General features: G+C 37.0%; 1 non-coding gene across 1 annotated transcript in view; it reads left to right on the forward strand.

The window, feature by feature from the left end:
• Sem1 overlaps positions 1-4,757 on the forward strand; it is a 17,344-nt gene extending 12,587 nt beyond the window's left edge. Inside the window, exon 3 of the transcript XR_002821425.1 lies at positions 4,563-4,757. This is a non-coding gene — a transcript (SEM1, 26S proteasome complex subunit). The remainder of the gene's footprint in view (positions 1-4,562) is intronic.
• The last annotated feature ends 15,572 nt before the right edge of the window (positions 4,758-20,329 follow it).

The following is a 20,329-nucleotide window of genomic DNA, read 5'->3' on the forward strand; positions in this document are numbered from 1 at the left end:
GGAACCGGGGATTGAACTCGGGCCCTTTCGCTTGCTAGTGAAGCGCTTATTCCACTGAGCCATCTCCCCGGCTAATTTGTCTTTTTGATGTGTTTCCTTTTACAATTTTAGATGTAAGAACAAATAGCTGGTCAGGAATTATATTGCTTTCTGACATCTGATAAAGTTACATTATTTGTACTAAGCATTGGACCCATTCTTTGTCATATTCTTTCACCAAAAGATAGCTGTTAAAAAGATGTTTTTAAAATGAACCTCACTTTATTCTGGGGCCAACTCAATTCTTTGTATGAAGTATGTCTACTTTGCTTTTGCATTGTGGTGTGTGTGTGTGTGTGTGTGTGTGTGTGTAAAATTTTAAAACTGAGCCACATTAGAGAACATCTTGCCCTGCCACTTTTTGTGTAAAATATGCATCTCCTTTTTCTTCTTCATTGGAGTCATATTGTGCCGTATGTTGTCAGGCCGTCTGATGCTGTTAAGTCCTATTCCATATTTTTAATCATAGTTCAGTTTTTTTCTTTTCTGATACCTTCTTGAAATTTTAAAAATTAAGGCAGAAGGAAGTTTTCTTCATTTTCCATTCAGGAATCACATTTTTGTTCTTGATCTATTCATTATGATAGCACCTTTCTCTTAAAAATTATTCAAGAGATTGTTGAGATTATTGTTTTTATCAGACTTCTTGTCATAGTAAATGTGTCAGTAATTGAATTTCTTAAAGGTACTACTTCTTGCCTTTTTACTGTCTTGCCTTTTTACTGTCTTAAAAATAGAGATTAGGGCCAGGAAAAAAGCTCAGTGGCATAAGCCTGCCTGGCAAGCGTAAGGTCCCAAGTTCTATCCCCAGTACTGGGGAGAACAAAAGAGTAGCAAAAAGTAGAGCATTATCTATATACTGTATTCTTTGTGGCTGTTTGTATAATTGTTGTAAGTGCTCTTTTTTTCTCTGTTCCTGCCTTTGGGCCCTTTGATTTTTGTATGTGTATGAACTGTGATATATCCTTTAGTGATAAATTATCTGCTTTTTATTCTGCTCTTAAGGCACGCTTTTTATCTAAGGTTATCGATGTTATCACTAGTGCTGTCAAACAGAACTTACTGTAGTGATAGAAATGTTTTGTAAGCTATACAGTATAGAAACCTGTAGTCACAAATGAATCTTGAGCACATGAAATGTAGATAGTGCAGACGAAGAGCCAGAATTTTCAAAATTTAAGTAGCCACATAAAACTGGATATGGGAGTACATGCCTGCAGTCGCAGCACTCTTGAGAGGCTGACGTAGGAGGATCACAAGTATGAGCCAGCCTGGGAATATGAGTGATTTAAACCCTTGCCTCAAAAAATAAAGTGATAGGGAGACAGCTCAGTGCAGAGGCTTTGGGTTCAGTGCCCTGTAACACACACATGCAGCCACATATAACTATCATATTGAACAGCACAACCTGTCCTTTAACTAATTGGTATTGATTAACAAGTTTCCTGCAAAGGTGTTCATCCTGATCTTTATAATATGTGTGTGGAGGCCCTTACTGTGGTGTCATGAGTCATAGTAAAGAACTTACTTCACTGTTTTCTGACATTCTTTGAACAAATCGTTCAGCCTTCCTTTGACTCACTTTTCTCACTGTAAAATACAGATAATTAATACTTTATTCATAGGGTTATTGTAAAGATTATATAGATGTATGTGTGCATATATATATATGTGTGTGTATATATATATATATTTAGAATATGGTTTTTGTTAAACAGAAATTCTCAACCTAACAGGCTACCCATTTGCCATTTTCTTTTTTCCTCATTCAATGTAATGATCTTGAAAAACAGATATACAGTATAGCCAACTGAGTATCATTCTTTCTTCTGTTTTGTTCTCACCTGATAGCATTTGTTTCTCTGTATTTAGGAGAGAAAGCTTGGTGCTTTTCCTGACACTACATCTTACATAAAAACTCGAAGCCAGTGTAGTTTGTGATTTACCATATCAGATGCAGTCACAGTAGTGATGCTGAGGACCTCCTTATTGCTGCAAGTGCTGTTCTGGTTCTGTTTGCAAAGGGTGCTGTTGCTTTTGCTTCAGGTAGTCTGCATTTGCTGTCTGTATTCTATGCCATTCCAGGTCTGCTGGATTTCTCCCCACTTGTCTTTTTTGGATTTTTTTATTCATGCTATATTCATAATATTGGTGATTGTTTTCTACCTAGTGGTCTCAATTTATTTTCTTTCAGTTTAATATACTGTTAAATTCTAGTAAAGAACTTTGCATTTTTTCTAAGAAATTAGTTGACAGCACTTCATTTCCTTTTTATTTACAGTTTGTTACATGTCATTGGTGACCACCTCGCATCAGAAAAGTAAATATGCACAAACCAACAGGATAAATTTGGCCTATTTGTTATTTAACTCTTAGATGAACTCTAGTGGGTTTTATTGTTATTGTTGCTGTTGTTGTTAAAAGAAGAAAAAGTGAATTACCAGTAGTGATTGCATAAAAGGGAGCCGAATACTAATGTTTAAAAAAGTTTTACAGTTATTTCCATTTTAAATAGAAAAAATATAAACTTTCAGCATAAGATGAGATTCAAAGAAAATTACCAAATTCCCAGAAGACCGGTAACAGTTTTTCTAGGAAACATTTAGGGAGCTTTCTGTGATCAACAAAAATAGCAGCTTTTAGTCTTCCCTTTGGCTTTAGTTCTTATTTTAATACCATATTACATGTGTATAACTTCTCTCATTTAGCTCTCAAAACAGAGGAGATAAGTGATTATCTATGAAAGACAGATAATAAAGTCTTCAGTTTCTTAAGGGGAGGGGTAGGAACCCTAATGAAAAAATTTAAATTTAAGGAAACAAAGACTAGAGGCAGGGCTTGCACTCTGGACTCTTCTAAACCAGTGTTTATACCAGTAGCTCACTCTTAAGCACTTCACACAAACAGATAATAAGATAGTCTCTTTTTGATAAAATACATGGAAATTAGGTATTTCTATTATAACTAAAAGATTAGCAAAATGAAGCAGTTTGGAAAAATGAATAATACTGTACATTATTTCTACCATGTGATTTTTTACATTATAGTCACATAGAATATTATAATGGTACCTAAGCCAAATTATACTTGAACAGATATCTTTATCCTCCAGGATATAATGGACAAAGTATATTAACCACACTGTACTTTTATATAATGTCTTGTAGAGTTCCTCCAGTTTTCTCATGGTCAGTTATAAAATCTGAATTGAAGTAGAGATGGTCATTCAGAGTAGTTCCAGTTGATTATTGGGTTAAACTTTTTTATACAAATGTTTTATACAAAGCACATCAACAACTGAGATTGTCGGTTCTTAAAGTATGACTGAAATTTCAGCCTGGATAAGTTAAATGATACTGTATCTCTTCAGTGCATGTTTGCATGTAAGTTTTTTATATTTTCATCCACATTTGAAATTAGGGAAGCGAAATTTTATAAATACATTCTATTTATTTTGACTGCATAAGGTTAATACAAAATTCTTACATATCCTTAAATTTGACTAAAATTTCTTTATTGGTTAGGACAATACATTATGTCAATATGGGAAGCAGTCTATTCCTTCTGTGTGTATAGCTGTAATACATGTTATGATTATAAAATTATTAAAAGATTTGATATTCATATGTACTTACCACTAAAATTAATGATTCTTCAAATTTACACCTAATGGATGGGGAGCAGAGCTGATAGAGTACATGCTAGGTCTGTATGAGGCTTTGAGTTCAGTCCCTAGCAACCACTAAAGCAAAAATGAACAAAACTGCATTTAAATACTTATTAGGAACAGAACACTTGTATAGTATTTGAGAATTATTTGGAAGATCATTGTAAATCCCTCAAGTTTCTTCCATAAATTGATCAATAGGAAAATTAAGGAAGATAAAATTATTGATTCACATCCAGGCTGGAGAGATAGCTCAGTGGAATAAGTGCTTGCCTGGCAAACATAAGGTCCTGAGTTCAATCCCTGGTACCAAGAAAAAAAAAGAGATTCACATCCAGTTTCCCTTGTGTATATGTTTATTTTCTAAAATAAACCATGTAGTAATATTTTAAGTAGATGTCCTAGGCTTAGTTCATCAATTTTCAGTAAGTCCATGACTTACATGCAAGTTGGAAAGTTTCACAGGTACCAGTGGACCTTGCATTATGATCATTTCTAGTTGCAGGCAAATCACAGCAGTAGCTCACATGTCTGCTAGACATTATCATAGTTATGCTGCTATGTGCTTGCTGTACAGAGCCCAGGATGTCCGGAAGGAAGAGGAAAAGCAGTGGTGATGTGGAGGGGACAGCTAGGAAGTACAAAGCAATATCCATGGAAACAAAAATGCAAATACAGTGTAAGAAAACACTTTGTTGGACTTACCAGTGAATCCAACTTACGAACGTTCTTCCAGAATGGAGCTCGTTTGTAAGTGGGGGACTTAATATTTATAAATTGTGCTATTTCTTAAAAACATTTTTTGATTTATCATAAAGAAATGCCTACTGATACTGTTCTTTATGTTTTATTATAGAGCTGAACTAGAGAAACATGGTTATAAGATGGAGACGTCATAACATCCAGAAGAAGAGTTGACATACTCTCAATATGAACCGTATACTAAATTCTAGGACAAGGAACCCAGGATAGAATGCTTATAGAAATACATTTATTTCATTATTTGTTTGGATTTTTTTGTAAGAAAAAAATAAATGTGGTTTAATCCTGATTTGGTTCAGTCTTAATCTTTTGCTGTTGCGGTTTAGTCATTAATCTTACACATCATTTTTCAGAGCCTTAGTGAAGTGAAACAGTAAAATTTAGTATTACATATTTTTTCTTTCTCGTGATGTTCAGTGAGGCTGAGGTTCAATGATCTGGGTTTAAAATTCATCAGGTTCCCAATTTGGTACTTTCCTTAAGTCACATCAATTAAATATTAGTCCAGTTTTATGAAGTACTATTTTTATAACACATTAAATCTAACATCTGTGTTTTCATAGCTTATGCAATATTTAGTGACCTTTGTAAGGTGATGCTTCAAAACCTGTTTTTTCAGCTCATTTATTTATAAATTTATTTTGTGTGGAAAAACTTCATGACAAAGTAAGAGTATAAGAGTAGTTAAAAAAAAAAAAAAGTAATTAAAACACTGTGTGCTCTTGCTGAAAACTTTCACAGAAGAAAACAGCCCTTCCACAGGGCAGTCTGCTTGCAGCCGAAGACGCCTCAGGATGGGGCAGTTCTCCGGGGTTCCAGGCTCCCGCACACCTAAGTCCTTGCACCCCACAACAGAATCCGGTGATTCCCAAGGCCTCCGAGTACTTTGTTGCATGGCACTGAGCAGAAGAATGCTTGTAATCAGGGAAGAGATTGCAGTATGAGAGGACAGCAGATGCATCGCCTTGGGCTCACCCACTCTGATGCCTGGCTCCTGTGTATATTAATCATTTAAAGTGTTACTTACTTAGTTGCTGAAACCGTTGAGAACAATGTTAGTGGCCTATATAGAATATTGGATGTTTGCTCACAGTTTTAAGATACTATCTTCTGTTAAAATTAGGGAACAAGACTCAAAATATTTTTATCAACATACTAAGCATAATGTACTGTACTATAAAAAGCATTAGTATAGTAAAGTTTCTGCAGTGATTTCTATTGCCATACCTACTGCTAAGGGAGAGATTTAAATTGGGTTGGAAAGAATTCTGATAAGCTTAGATTGGAATTCAACTACTGAGATTTTGAAGGAATATTTGCAAACTTCCCTAAAAAAGTAGAATTACTACTACTGTTGAGTAATTTCAGCTGTAAGGTTTCTGCAACAATGCTGCAGACAAGTTCTAAAATGGAGGTTAGACAGAAATTTATTTTCTCCTGAGAATAAATCTGCTTTGCCTGACAACCGCTAGAAGATCAAATGGATTAAGAAGCACAAAAGAACTTTGAAAAGTATGAAAGCCGTACATATAACTTACACTTTCGTAAATCCAGTTCTGCACAGGCAGCCAGCCGTGTTATTGTTCCAGCATGGTAAGAAATACTGCATATTTGCCTTTGACGCTGTAGTCAGTACTTTGGAAAATTACATGGTAGTCACAGTGCTTTGCTTTTTATGTTTTGGTCTGTGCTGTATTTTTACAGGTCCATCTCCGTTTTGTACTATGCTGACAAGTGGAGAGGGGCAGTATGTCCCGCCCTTTTGGCCCGCCACTGTCTGTATCCCCACACATGATGCTGGGCTCGTCCAGCATCATGATGTCTCCTGTTGTACTCCATCTCTGAATCTTGGCTTCTGTCTGCACTACCCTAACTAGACTCTTTGCTGTATGTATTGTACAGTTTTTTTTAGTAATCTTAATTTGGTGAAAACAAAATCCTGCCTCTGGGGTAGTAGAGGCAGAAGGATTTTTCAAGTTCAATGCCAGCCAGAATTACTGGGTGAGACCCTGTCTCAACACCAAAAATGTCTGATCTTTCCTTCAGTCTTCCACATCTTGCTTTTTCTCCTCGATGTCAGTTGGAGAGTTTGGTATCAGCAGCATAGACCAGAAAACAGTGGAGACCTTTTTATAAGAGACAAAGCCAGCAATACAAAAACTGACTGCATTCTGCATTCTCTTAGTATTCACTCCATTGACAAGCCAGTCAGCTCTTCAAACTGTGCTCCATGTAGCTGACAACTTCCTGCCCCCTTGGCCCACCTAGTGAAGCCTCATCTCACCTCACTTAAAGTGTCCTGCCTTCTTTCCTGCCTTCCTGCCTTTTGTATAGGACATGTGACTTGAGACAAGCTGACACCAACACCATTGTCAGCTCAGGGTGTGCTGGGGCTCAGCCATCTTGAGCCAAACTTGGTGGGTACATGGCATCTGCAACTGATTAGATAAGAGATACAGGTTGAAATAACTTAGGGCCAGTGAAATTGGCAAGCACGATCTGGCCAAAAGTAGTTCTGCATCATAAAAATGGCCACATGAATTCTGATTCTTCTGAATATATTAAGGAGTATGTAGTCTTAATTGCTAGTAGTAAATCACCCTTCTATGTTGAGAATCATGCTGATAAAATCTCAAAGTACAGGGATCTTTGATGATGTCATTGGAGCCTGCTCTAGGACTAGACCTCCTGGGAAATAAGCCTGCAAGTTTCCTTAGGTTGGGTGTTTGGTTATTTGTAATCAGAACATTTTTCTGGTAATAGCCAGAATCCATCTACTATTGGTCTATTACTTTAACCATCATGGCTCACAAGGTTCTGTTAGAGCGGTGACCTAACTTTTTTTTTTGTTTTTTGGCTTTATTTTGGTAGAAATGGGTCTTACTAAATTTAGGTTGTGTCACCCATTTTCTTAAATACTATTAGTGCTTCTTAAAGCAGTATAAAAGCTCAACTATAAAGTCCAAAATGATCTGGCTTCTATTATTGCTGTACATCACTTAATTCTCATTACTGTTGTAGTTTGATAATTTCTGAAAGATCAATCAAAGATAAATCACCTCCGTTGATGGAAGTAAAGCTATTCTAATAAAGGCAGTTCATCAGTATCATCTGTTACATACATGTGTCTAATATGTGTTCACATTTGCTGTGAAGTGAATTTTGAAACCATTTATCAGGAGATGAGTTTAATGTCAGCAGCACAGACCAGAAAATAATGGAGTGTTTTTATGAGAGATTTTTTTTTTTTTTTTAATAAGAAAGATGAGTTTTGCCTTCCGACTTGCTTGAGCGGTTATGTCCACCATAAGCCATTTTAGTACAGATAGGATGAGGAATTTTGCGCTTCCACCCACTGGAGCTCGGCCACCACCTCAGGCGCATTCTGTAACTCCAGACCAAAGTACATGCAAGCCCCCCTTTTTTCACACTCACACTTGATCCTAAAGGTGATCTCTCTGCACAGCATGCAGTGTTCCTTTTCAGTCATCCACTTCTCTCATTCGTAACCTTCCATGAAAAGCTGCCTTTCCTCCACCATCGTGTGCACACTTCGCAGTTCATTGCTTACTGTTCCAAGAACTTGAATCACTCAGATCCACCACACAGTAGCAATTTCATATCTAACTCGTTTCACCTAAACAATTCAAACAGTATATCTTGCCAAAAGAGGTTAATAGGTGATCATAGAAGTATGCTGCGTTGTTGCCTGTGATAAAATGTTCACAGAAAATCTAGCTCAGGGGCAGAACATTTGTCTGTCATGCTCAAGGCCTTGGGTTTGATCCCCAACACTATGAGAAACAGATAAATGAAGAAAGTGAGGGCAGTGAGCCCTTAAGTGTTCCCCTAATATGTAAAACAAGGGTAGGGAGAGTCCTTATAGCTTTTTTTTTTTTTTTTTTTATATTAGGACAGGGTCCATAGGGTTTGACTGTGTAGATTGGACTCAAAGTGATCCTTCTGTTTACAGCCTCCCAAGTGCTGGAATTAGAGGGGTGCACCACCATGCCCAGTCTCAATTGCAGCCTCAGCACGCCCTGCGGGGGTGGAGCCAGTACGGCAGGCCTGGGGATGGAACTCCCAGCTCCTGTATCTAACTCCTGGCCCCATTGTCTCCTTGTAGCTTTTTAAAAGCTTTGACCAAAATACGACATTAAGGTTCAATAACAATTCAACGAAATGGTCACATGGATCTTGCTTATGGTTACAAAATTAATACCGTGTCTTATTTAAGGAAAAAGTGTGCTTTTATTTAAATTAATATAAAAATGATGACTAACAAGGATGTTCTAATTTTTAAAACAAAGACTCATAGGGAATTTTATGTATGAAACCCATGGTCCAAGTTAATTGAAATGTGTCTTATTAGTGATTTCAGTAATGATATTTCTAAGTAGAGGAATGGATACAATGCAGGGCTTTTTTGTTTTGTTTTTGGTACAAGGGATCAAACTCAGGACTTCGTGCTTGCCAGGCAGGTGCTTAAACCACTGAGCTATCTCCCCAGCCAGGAATACAGGTTTTTAAGCAGAGCAATTGTTTCTTTCTGCTCAGCAAGTAATGATGATTAATCCCAGAGATGGCAATTTGTGTTTAAGTTATTTAACATTTTTTAGTAAATTTACCTTTGATGATTTAAAAAATGGCATTCACCAAATTACTTTGGTTTTCTGAGACATGCATTATTCCTCTGAAGTAGGGTTGTAGGATAAAATAATATAGAAGATGAGTGACTAAAATATCAAAATTATAAGCAAATTTAAAAGCTATAGGTCAGTATTTGTTCATATCTCAGAATTTACTATGTCTTGTAAAACATTTTGAAACCTAAATTTATACTAATAATCTTAGGCATTTTATTTCTCAGGTTAAAATTAGTTGTTAGACTTACAAAACTGCTTTTAAGTTATTGACTACTTTTACATGGAAGTTTTATTTTTAAATTAAAAAGAATTTTTAAAATTTATTTATTTGTTACAAGGTCTTCCAGCCTCCCCAGTGCTGGGATTACAGGCATGTATCACCATGTCTGATTTGGGCCCAGCACAGTGTGTCTGGGGTTTCCAGGCTGGCATAGCATGAGGTACCTGGGATCAAGCCCAGGTCCTTGTGTTTGCCAGGCAAGCGCTTAGCCCTCTGAGCTGTCTCGCTATCCTCAAAAGCTTTTTTTATTTAATTTGTCTTCTCTGAATGAAACATAACTTTAACACTCTTTCAAAGTACAGAAAAGTCTATAGATAGGAATTAGATTGATGTCACGCAATGTCACCAGGAACGTGTGTCACAGAGGTGTGAAGGTGGGCTCCAGGCATCCCTCTTTTATTTCAGTCAGAGGATTTTGACCTTTTTGTTTTAGACATTGGGATTCAATATAAGATTTCATTTGAAAACCTGATTTTTCTGCCCTTCTTTTAAAGTTTGATAACAGTGATCTAGATTTTCTACAATATTGGCAATTTCTCCTAAGTACTACCAAGTAAGTTAGATTTTACTTTCTGTCCAGATTCAAGGTATAGCCACTTCATACTGTGAAAATTATAAACATTTTTTTCCAAGTTTGCTGAGTCTCTGTCATCTATGTATTTGTGACCATGATGTTAGACTTACAGAATTGGACAGATTCTTTAAGAGTGTCTACCTCTACCACTTCATTTTACAGATGAAGAAATAAACCCAGAGTGCTTATGACGCACCCCCAAGGTCACATTGGGCAGAAGCAAACAAGACTGTAACACTCTTTCCATGGCGTTGAGTGTTCCCTCATATTGTTTCATCAATTATGGATGTATGATTTGTGCTAGGTATTAGTAAAGATACATGCCATAAAGGAAAGAATCAAATCTAATGACACCCATTCAATGAATATTTAAGAAGTAGCTGCTATGCTACTTCAGGTACTGTCCTACTTACTGAATTTAATTGAACAATTCAGAAATGAAAAATCTATCTGTTGTTTTATTTTCTAATTAATGTTAAGTAGATGGCTCCTTTTTTTTAAGGTTAAAATATTTTTTTAAATACATAGAAAACATTGGTTTCATCTTGTCCAGGGACACAACCTGCATGTTGATAACCACCCCCAGATTGCCTTATGTTTATGCAACTACCATCTTCTTTGTGTTCAATGCCATCATTTTTCTGTGGTCACCAGTGACACCCAAAATCAAGGTGTTCTGCCCAGCCCTGATGAAAGACTAAAAGCCCCTGGCTAATATTATATCAACTATTTTTCTTGGGGCTTCTGTCTCAGGCAAAGAGAAACAAAGTTAGGGAAAACTGCCAAGATTCATTCAGCTGGGACCACTGATTAGTTTTTCTGAGACCTTTTCCCTACCTGAGCGTCTTGTAGCCTGTCCTTCTAAAACTTGGTCTTCAACATCATAGATTCTTCTCTCAATTCCAATAAAAACAATAAGCAGAGTTGGTTTGTGGTGCTTGCAACCAGTTTACCCTAAGAGATACCTATACCTGTCTGTGAAATTGTGCAATTCTTTATCAGATGCAAGAACACAAACTGCTAGCAAAGTTTAGGTTTTTTGTCTCAAAGTCCAAACTCTGAGGCACTGTCCAAGAAGACAGTGACCCTAACCCCCAAGTGAACCTTTTCAGTGCTTTGTTAGATTAACAAGCTTGGTATCAGGAGACCTGTTATACAATAAAGATAATTTCCTTCCCTCACTTATCTTCTCCCCATTTAGACTTCCTAAGAAGCCGTCTTGGGCCTCTTAGGGCTGTGAAGCACTGTCATCCTGTTCCCAGTGTTCATTTTGATCTGCTAAAGTACCATTGCACTGGCGCTCTGCTGAGTGCTGTTGACCTTGTTCACTGATTGCTTTTAGTGATTCCCTTCGGTGATTGATGGAACTGACTGGACAGTAATGAAAACAGAGCTGATTCACTTTATCTTAGCAGGATTAAAGCCTGAAAACAAATCTAATTTTCTTTTATGGGGAAGAAAAGTAGGAACAAAAGATCTTGATCAGTGTCATAAAGTAACATGAAAGGATGACTAGAGGATTTAATATGGTAAGAGGAACCTTTGTAAAGGAGAGGAAGCATAGCTGTTAAGATTCCTAATGGAAGGAGTGGTGGCTCTCTAATTTCCTTTTTCATAATAAATGGGTTCACATGCTAGGTATGGTATATACTAGCCTACATTGCCTCTGGATAAATTTATGTTCTAAACTGGGAGGACATGGCAAAAGGGAAATGTAAAACAATCATAGGGAAATTGAAGAAGTCAGAATAGAGCATTAGGCAGCATAAATTGAGATCTTAACCTCTCCGTGATGTTTGTCCATAAAAATAACAGAAAATATAGCATGCAGGAGTCAAAGGGAAGTTCTTGAGTTCTTTTGAATTTTCTGCAATGTCAATGAATGTAAATGGGTTAACTATTAAATACTATAGCTTAGTACTGGGTATTAGATATTTGTGAGTATCTTTAATCTTTTTAATCTTTTAATAATTTAGTCAAAATTACAGGTATCTGAGATTATATTGCCTCTATTCTAGGAAAACTTGCAAGAATATCCTTTTTTTTTTTTGCAAGAGTAAATAGTTCAATCATTTGATCAATAGGCAGAGAAAAAGACAACAGTAACTAGCCCAATACAATGTCATAGCATTATTGTAATCATAGTTTAAATGTCAGTGACTTAATCTTAGACTTGTTTCACAGCTGGAAAATGAGAATGTGTGGGTCAGGGTCAGGACCACTGCCAGACTGTACAGTATCTCTGGCTAAATTGGAGGATGTTATCCTTTCCTTCAGGAGAATGCAGCCCCATGAGTTTGGCACTGGCACTCAGACCAGATTTCAAGCTCCACAGTTTTGTTTTTCTGAATTATCTTACACAGAGTACAACCTACATAGCTGTGTATAGCAGCCCTAGTATAAGTGCTTGGCTGTCCACAAAGAGAACAACCCTTAGTATCTTAGACTAAAGAAGAATTTATTGGCAGGGTATTATGATCAAGAGGAAACTGACAAAGTAACAAGGACCTGTGGTCACTCTAGAGTTAGGACCTTAGTTGACGTAGGTTTTATCTCAGGAGCAGAGTGGTCCTCAGGCTTCATTTGAGGCTGCAGTGGGTTTGACCTCCATGCAACTATCTTCCTTTGCTTTAAGTTTTCAGATTTACAATTATCTTCTGTATTTGTACTTTTTTTTTTTTTTTTTGCATTGATTGATTTATTGAGTTACAGGCATGTACATAAGTAACAAAGACATGGTCCTCACAGCCAACAATGTTGTCTTTAGGGTAGATGAGGTGCTATGTCCGCAGGCTCCTATAAGATCCAGAACCCTACACATGATCCCCATGTTTCTTGGAATACCCTCATGCTTATGTACAAGCCTTCCAGAATGGGAAGGAATTGTAGCAATTTTGTTAGTTGGTTCTTGCCCAAGACTCTGCGGATTTTCCTTTTAAATGTGATTTTCTTATCAAGCCCTTGAATTTTCTCTGTGTATAAAATTTTTGGCCTATCACATAGCCTAGTGGAATTTCTCTTTCCTTGATATTAATAATCACAGTATGAAACCACAAAGTTCATATATATGAAGAATATATATATATACATATATTCTTTTAATGGGTTGATGTTCACTTACTCGTGTGTATAAGTACACACATAAACGTGTGAAACTGCAAACAGACCATTGGCATGAACTGAGTACTGGATACTATCAAGTCACAGAGTTGGGATGTATAGGAAGGAACAGAGAGCTATGGATCCTTGAGCACTAGTCTTTTCACCTGAGTGTGCATGAGGCAACTAGGAAGCTGGAATGCTCCGGGGAGAGAATTGCCTAGATAAATGTCTGAAAGTAGGATTACGGTTAGCAGAACGCTAATTTTATGCACTATTAGGGCATAAAATATGCCATTTCCTGTGCGAACACAGCAAGTTATATACTTGAAGTGACACCATTTGTAGACCAAAACTAGTTTTGGTCACTAGAGTTCAATAGAAAGTTACATCTTTTTATTTATTTTTTCTCCATCACACTTATTGACAATAACAAGAGCCATCTTTATTCCATACGTGCTAGGCACTCAACACACAGTCCTTCAGCTGTCACACAGACTTGTGGTAAAGACACTTATTTGTTTCTCTGTTTTAGGGTTGAGGGACCTTAGGTATCCTGGGCACACAGACTGATGCCACAGAGCAAAGGGCAATGAAACTGGAGCCAGAGCGCAAGTGAATTCCCGGGCTGTGTTGTTGTTGCTTTGTTTTCTGAGCCAGGGTATTGCTGCATTGCCCAGCCTGGCCTTGAACTCACAATCCTTACCCCTCAGCCTCTCGAGTGCTGGGATGATGGGTTTTTATCACCCTACTGGGGAAACCCCTGTACTCTTGCTGTCTTTGCCCCACTCAGCGATTTTTTTAAATTTTTTTTTTTTTTTTTAGCATTTTTTTCTTTCTTTTTTTCCCCATAATTTTACTGAGAAACAAATAGCAATGAGACAGTTTCAAACCAAATTGGTAGGACAGATTCAGTAATTCACACATTGCATACATTCTTCCTAGTGGTTAATTGCTATACAAGATACGGTCATGATATCCTACTTACAAACACTATTAGAACAAATCCCTCTATTCATTAAGAGAAAGTAACTATATATCTATCATAACCATTTTGAATACACAGATACAAAATGGACATTCATCTGTATCCCCCTTTTTTGTTAAGTCCCGTTATTTGAATATAACAGGTGTGTTAACTCAGCAAAATATTCTAAGAGTCCAGTAGTCCATCTTTTTATTTAAAGACAAAAACCTTCCACATCTGTTAATCCTAGATGGAAAATAGATAACAACTCATAGTTGCTGATTAATGCTAAGTATCATGCATTTTCTTATTTAATTCTAAGTACTACTTATCCCTATTTTACAGATGAGGAAACAATGATACTAAGTCATTTATATCAGTTCACAGAGCTGATAAATAATGGATTTGGTGTTCAAATCCAGTCTGTCTGTCTCAGGTACTGTTTAGCCACTGTAATGCAGCTTGGAATGTTTTTGTTTTGTTTGTTTGTTTGATCTTGTTCTTGGTCAGGAAGGAGCCTGGAGACCAGATGCCTGAGTTTATAGAAGAGAGGGATTATCGAATGTTTCAAGACTAGGCAGAGAACTGGTGAAAGGTGTGCATGAAAGGAGTTAGGGAAACTCTATGTTCCCTTTGGCATTAGTGTTTATCCTAGGACTCAGATTTTGCATGGTGAGAAGCCAACACTTTGCTAGCTTAACTAAAGACTGCCTTTCCAGTGCTCTTTAATAGTGTTTTTGGTCACATCAGCCTGTTATAATCGAAGAATGCCATTCTTTGTACCTCTCAGGGCCCAAGTCGCTGACCTCATCTGGACAGTCATGGTTCTCATAAAGAAGGAGAAGCTGGCAAGGGAATGAAATGGAGTTTCCTAAACAACTGCTCTTCACTATTTAGAGCATCTCCCCCCAAGGCTAGCAACTAGATTGGTCTGAATTTCTCATAATAATGTGAGCTGTTCCCCTCCAACTCTTAGAAGACTACCTGCACACATCTCTACAGCTCCGTGCCCAGCTCTGTCAAGAACTACTCGGCCTCTAGTTCACTATTGCTCTTTCCCTGTGGCACATGACTGAGACTATATGACATACTACCTAGAGGAGCAGAGAAGACACAGTAGTGTACCACAGAATCAGGGAATGCTTTTAAGAATGTATTTGAGAAACCACTGAGTTTCTGTCTGTCTTGCCTGCTGTCATAGCAAGCTTTCACCCCATAAGAACAGTGAACCAAGAAGAGACATGGGTTACGTCACCAGCCAAGAGACAAGGAGCACCTTATTATTGTTTTAACTTAAATTTTCTTTTCTAAAAATATTCTTTGAATCAAATTCTCCATCCTGGCATAAGTATCATGTAATAACTGTCACCATCATCATTATTACTACCACTACCACCATCACCACCACCGCCACCATCATTGATTTTTTCTCTGTTACAGTTTACACTGTAAGTTTAAAGATTTTAATAGCATTGTCCAGATACCATTTAAGAATGTTTCTGCATTGGAGTTTTCAGGTTAGTAATTCTGAGGAACATCCTTTGCATTCCACATAGTGTGTTTTCCTCTCAACTTTGTACTGCAGCTTCTCCAGGTAGAGTGCCTTTCTTCTCATTCAATGGGCTGAGTCTATGACATCATCTTCTCTTGGAAACCTTTTTAGAATTCAGACAATGATCTTCAGTGTCCTTCTTTTACCTTTCCATTATTCTCAGTATCTTTATTTTATTTTTTAGGCCCATTTAAGATAAATTATCTTTTTGAGGGGTTCCCTCCTCATTAAATATAGAAAGGCTCCATATGTGTGTGGGGGCTGTCTTTATTTAGCAGCTTAACCTTTACTTCTAGTAACATTCATAATGAATTTAGGTAAGCCAGTTTAAATAGACATGTGTCCAATGGGATGGAGAGTTGCATAATTCCTTTGTAGCTTCTGAAGTGAAAACTCTTGTTATTAAGTATCACAGAAGCAGTGGAACCAAAATCAGACTTCCATCCAGCTATACCAAAAAGGTGATTTAAAAGGCCTGAAGCTGTACTTGAATCTTACTGCCAGCTGCCATTTCTAATTTGTGTTAAAGAAAATTATTTATTAAATATATCTTATTTCCCTGGCTGTAAAATAACTGTGAAGATTGTATTCATTGCAATCTGTGAGGCCTGCTATTGTTTTTGCATCAATACAAATGCAGCGCATCAAGCCATAAATAACCTATGTGGCTTAATCAGTGCAGAAGTTGTAGGGAGCGCCTCTTGGTCCTTGTCTCAATCCAAAAAGTTTACATTTGTAATCCCAAAACACATTACTGGAATCCCATCAAGTTAATTCCAATCTACCACTTCTAGTGCAACTCATGGCAAGAATAAAGACACTAAGCTATATTTATAGATATTGGGAGCCCAGGGGTCCCAAGTCCCACCATGGTGAGGGCTATCCTGAACAAAGGCCTCGACCCAGGGCTGAACCTGGGTTTATTCAGTAATGAAGAAGAGTGGCTTGAGGATGAATGACTGACAGTTGCAGGAAGTAAGTGAGTACTGTGAACTGGGCTAGGTAGGAGGCCTGCATTTACCTCTGCAATATGCAGAGAGAAGGATATGCATAAAAGGTAATTTGCATTATGCTATTGAAATAATATCAAATGTTTTGGGGTCTGGTTCTTCAGCTCTGATGTGTATCAAGCCCCAGGAAGTCATAGACTTTCTCAAGGCTCGATCTCTGCTGATAGCATGGAGCATTGGCTCTTTATCCTATCTCAACCCAGCTCATATTAAAGACCAGCAGGTGGGAGTTATCAGGGAAACACATGTGCCATCTTCAAAGACTACCACCAGCACCTTGGCTAGACCAATATGCAATGCTTAAAACCAATTTAAGGGCTTTTATACTCCCAACCAGCTCTGTACACATCAATATGTGGAAATGGGGTCAAGCACAGCCAAAATGGAGACAACTGCTCTTCTTTCAAGGAGAGTTGCTCAGGTGGTCCTTCACAGAAGTGAAGACCAAGTCTTGGTACAGTTGTACTGATCTGACAGTTTCCTGGAATCAAGAGGGAATGTATGTTCCATGTGTCAAACTACTGGATTTCCTCCTTGTATTGCAGGTTATAAACACTCTCCCCCATTGACATTTATTAGAAAGTAATCCAAAGCAGATTGTTGGATTTGCACTGTATGGACATTGTGATCAGGGATGTAGTATGCTCTCCTTGTGCCAGGCAGGATGGCATCCTTTCAGGGTAAGCCTTGGATCCTGTCCTGCCATTTTAATAATTCCATGGACTTAGTCTTTATATAGACAAAGTGGATTATTCACTCAGAGAATACTTTGTTCCTTTATACTTGTGGAAAGAGGGCTTCAGGTTAGAAATTCAGTCTGTGATCTGTCAACTGAGGATACAAAAGCTTTAACTTAAACACCGACACTAGTTCACACAGGGACAAGACCCAGATGGTTTTGTATTTGATTACATCGTCCTCCATCTCTCAGGGACCTAGAGCCTTTCTTCTTTTTTCTGCCATCTGTCAATATACTTGAATGAAGACCTTAATTACCTAGGCTATCAACAGGTAGGTTTTTTTCACCTTTTCTTTCATTGGGTGGTAAGACAGAGTGTACTATAAAACAGTACGTAGTTTTCCATGGTACTGTTTTCCCTGGGTTTAAGAAGTAGCTTATGATTAAGGCTAGGCCATTTGCTTATGTAAATCCAGTCTTTGTGACAAAGAAATAAAAATTTTCATTTGATCTCAATTAATGAGCTAGAATATGATACATTTTCTTCCATTGTTTATTATATTCATGAGCTATCTATTTAATTATTACTTAGTCATAAATAATAAAGTAGGGAGTTTATTAAATGAAATTTTAAATTAACCTTAACAGGAAATTAATAATTATATAGAAATAGTTAAAATGATAAGCCTTGAATAAATAAATAAAATGAATAAATCAGAGTCCCCTGATTTATTTCTGGCTCTGGTATATACTAATTGTGTAGCCTCAGCACTTTACTTAATCTTTTTATGTAATACTCATCTGTAGGGAAATAGAGGACCAGATAACCTGCAGGTTCACAGTAAGATTGATGAGGTAACTGGGTACAGCACTAGGCACAGTTCCTGGCACTCTGTAAATGTTTAAGATAGGGTGAGCATTTTTATTATTATTTGTGTCACTACTATGTACTTAAAATATAACTTTAAATACTAAAGAAACAAAGTAGTCCAATGAAATTCCTAAAAAATTACTAACCTAGTATGCAGCTGAAAATGTTATTTCTAGTGGTTTTATTAAAAATATTTTCATTTTAGAGAGATACCGGTTAGTGAATATTATTATTATCACTCAAAACAGGTCAAGCCACTTAGCTCATATGTTCAGCGAAGAAAGCTGCATGTTGCTTTTCTGTGATGCTTTCTATCCAGTACATCAAGCTTACATCAGCAGCTTGGAGAAAAGATTCAACAAATTACAGCTTGAAGACCGAATCCTGCTCCCTGTCTGTTCTGTGTGACCAGGGAACTAAGGAAGAAAAGTTTCTACATTTGTTTTAAGTGGTGGGAAGTTTTCTTAAGTTGTGTTTTGTGATTGAAGAAAATTATGTGAAATGTAAGCTTCACTGTGCATAAATAAATTTTAAAGAAATATAGCCACAATCATTTATTTAGCTATTGTTTATGGCAGTTTTTAATCAACAGAGTTGAGTATATGCCTTTGTGACATGCGCATTAAATGCAAAGCCCAAAATAGTATATAATCTTTTACACAAAGTTTCCTGACCTTTGATTTAGAGTAATGAAAACGTATTTTTGGATGAGATTTTCAGAATCTATCACTTGGAGGGAGTAGGGGAAAGATATATCTACATGTAAGCAGCGTGGTTTGGACAACTGTACTGTGCATTTCTGCTGGTCTTTGGAAAGAAACAGTGCTTTAATCTGTTTTGTCTCCTTTTTTTCAATTGTTTGTACTTTTTCTCTTCCTAATTTCTTATACATTTCTTTCTTCTTCCAATTTTACATGTGTATATCCAAGTAATATGACAACACTATGTATTACAACAAATACTGTGAAATTCATATTACTTTATTGAGTGAAAAATCTGTATCATTTGTAAATTTTTGTTTTGATTCTAATTTGTACTCTCTTTAAAAAATAAAAAAAGAAATGAATTTAAAACGTGGAATTTTAGTTTCCTAAGACCACCAAGATAAAGCACTGTACTACCAGCTGCTTGGCTTATAACAACACAATCATTATCACAGTTCTAGAGAATAGGAGCCTGAAATTCTAGAAGTCTGAACTCAAGGCACAGTGTGTGCAGACCCATGCTCTTTCTCAAACCAAAGAGAGTTTTTCCTTGTCCCTTCCTAGCTTCTAATGACTTCCTGAAAATTTTTGGCCTTCTTTGGCCTGCCCCTGCATCCGTCTAACCCTGCCTTCGCTGCCATGTGGTGTCCTCCGTACGGCTCTGACTCCAGATAATCACCTTCTCACTAAGACACCAGTCCTATTGGATCAGAGGTACACTTTGCCCTTTGAGTTTAGCTAATTACTCCTGCAAGGACCCCACCTCCAAATGTGGTCACACTCTGAGGTAATAGGTGGCCAGAATGCCAACATATCTCTTTTAGGAGAGAGATGAAGAAGAAAATCATTGTTCAACTTGTGATGATCAAGAAAATGGATTCCCAAAATATGAAACTCTCCAAAGTCATTTGGAGAGTTAGTGCCGGAACTAAGACCAGAACTTGTGCTGCTGAGCCTGTAACTACTTATTGAGTCAAGCTTCTATTATACATGAGTTTGAAGTGAATTACTCTTCTATATCAAATGCACATGAAATACTGAATCTTACTGTGTCCTTTTAGACATATTTACTTATGCATTATTAATGAAACCCACTATTTCCCTTTATGAACTATAATTGACTGAAGTTCTCAGTACTATCATTATTTATTGACAGAGGGAAAGAATAAAAATAATGAAGTTTCTTTCTTCTTTATGTTATTTGTTAGTAAACCATCCTAGGAAACAGAATTGAATGTATTTATAATCTGTATTATGTGGCAACATTTTAATAGTTTATCAAACCCTCAAAGTTTACATTGTTACTCAGAATGATGCAAAGTAATACTAAAGCAGAAAACACAGCAACAGAAATTGTAACTGAAGTACTTTTTAAAATAATATATGTGCTAACTGTCATTGGCCAAGCAATGGCCGTGACTCATCCACATGGCTGACGCTGACAAAGGTTCTACAATCTGAGGTACAGGATCTCAGGAT

This window comes from Octodon degus, unplaced genomic scaffold, assembly GCF_000260255.1.
Source record: "Octodon degus isolate 3935 unplaced genomic scaffold, OctDeg1.0 scaffold00050, whole genome shotgun sequence".
Classification (NCBI taxonomy): Eukaryota; Metazoa; Chordata; class Mammalia; order Rodentia; family Octodontidae; genus Octodon; species Octodon degus.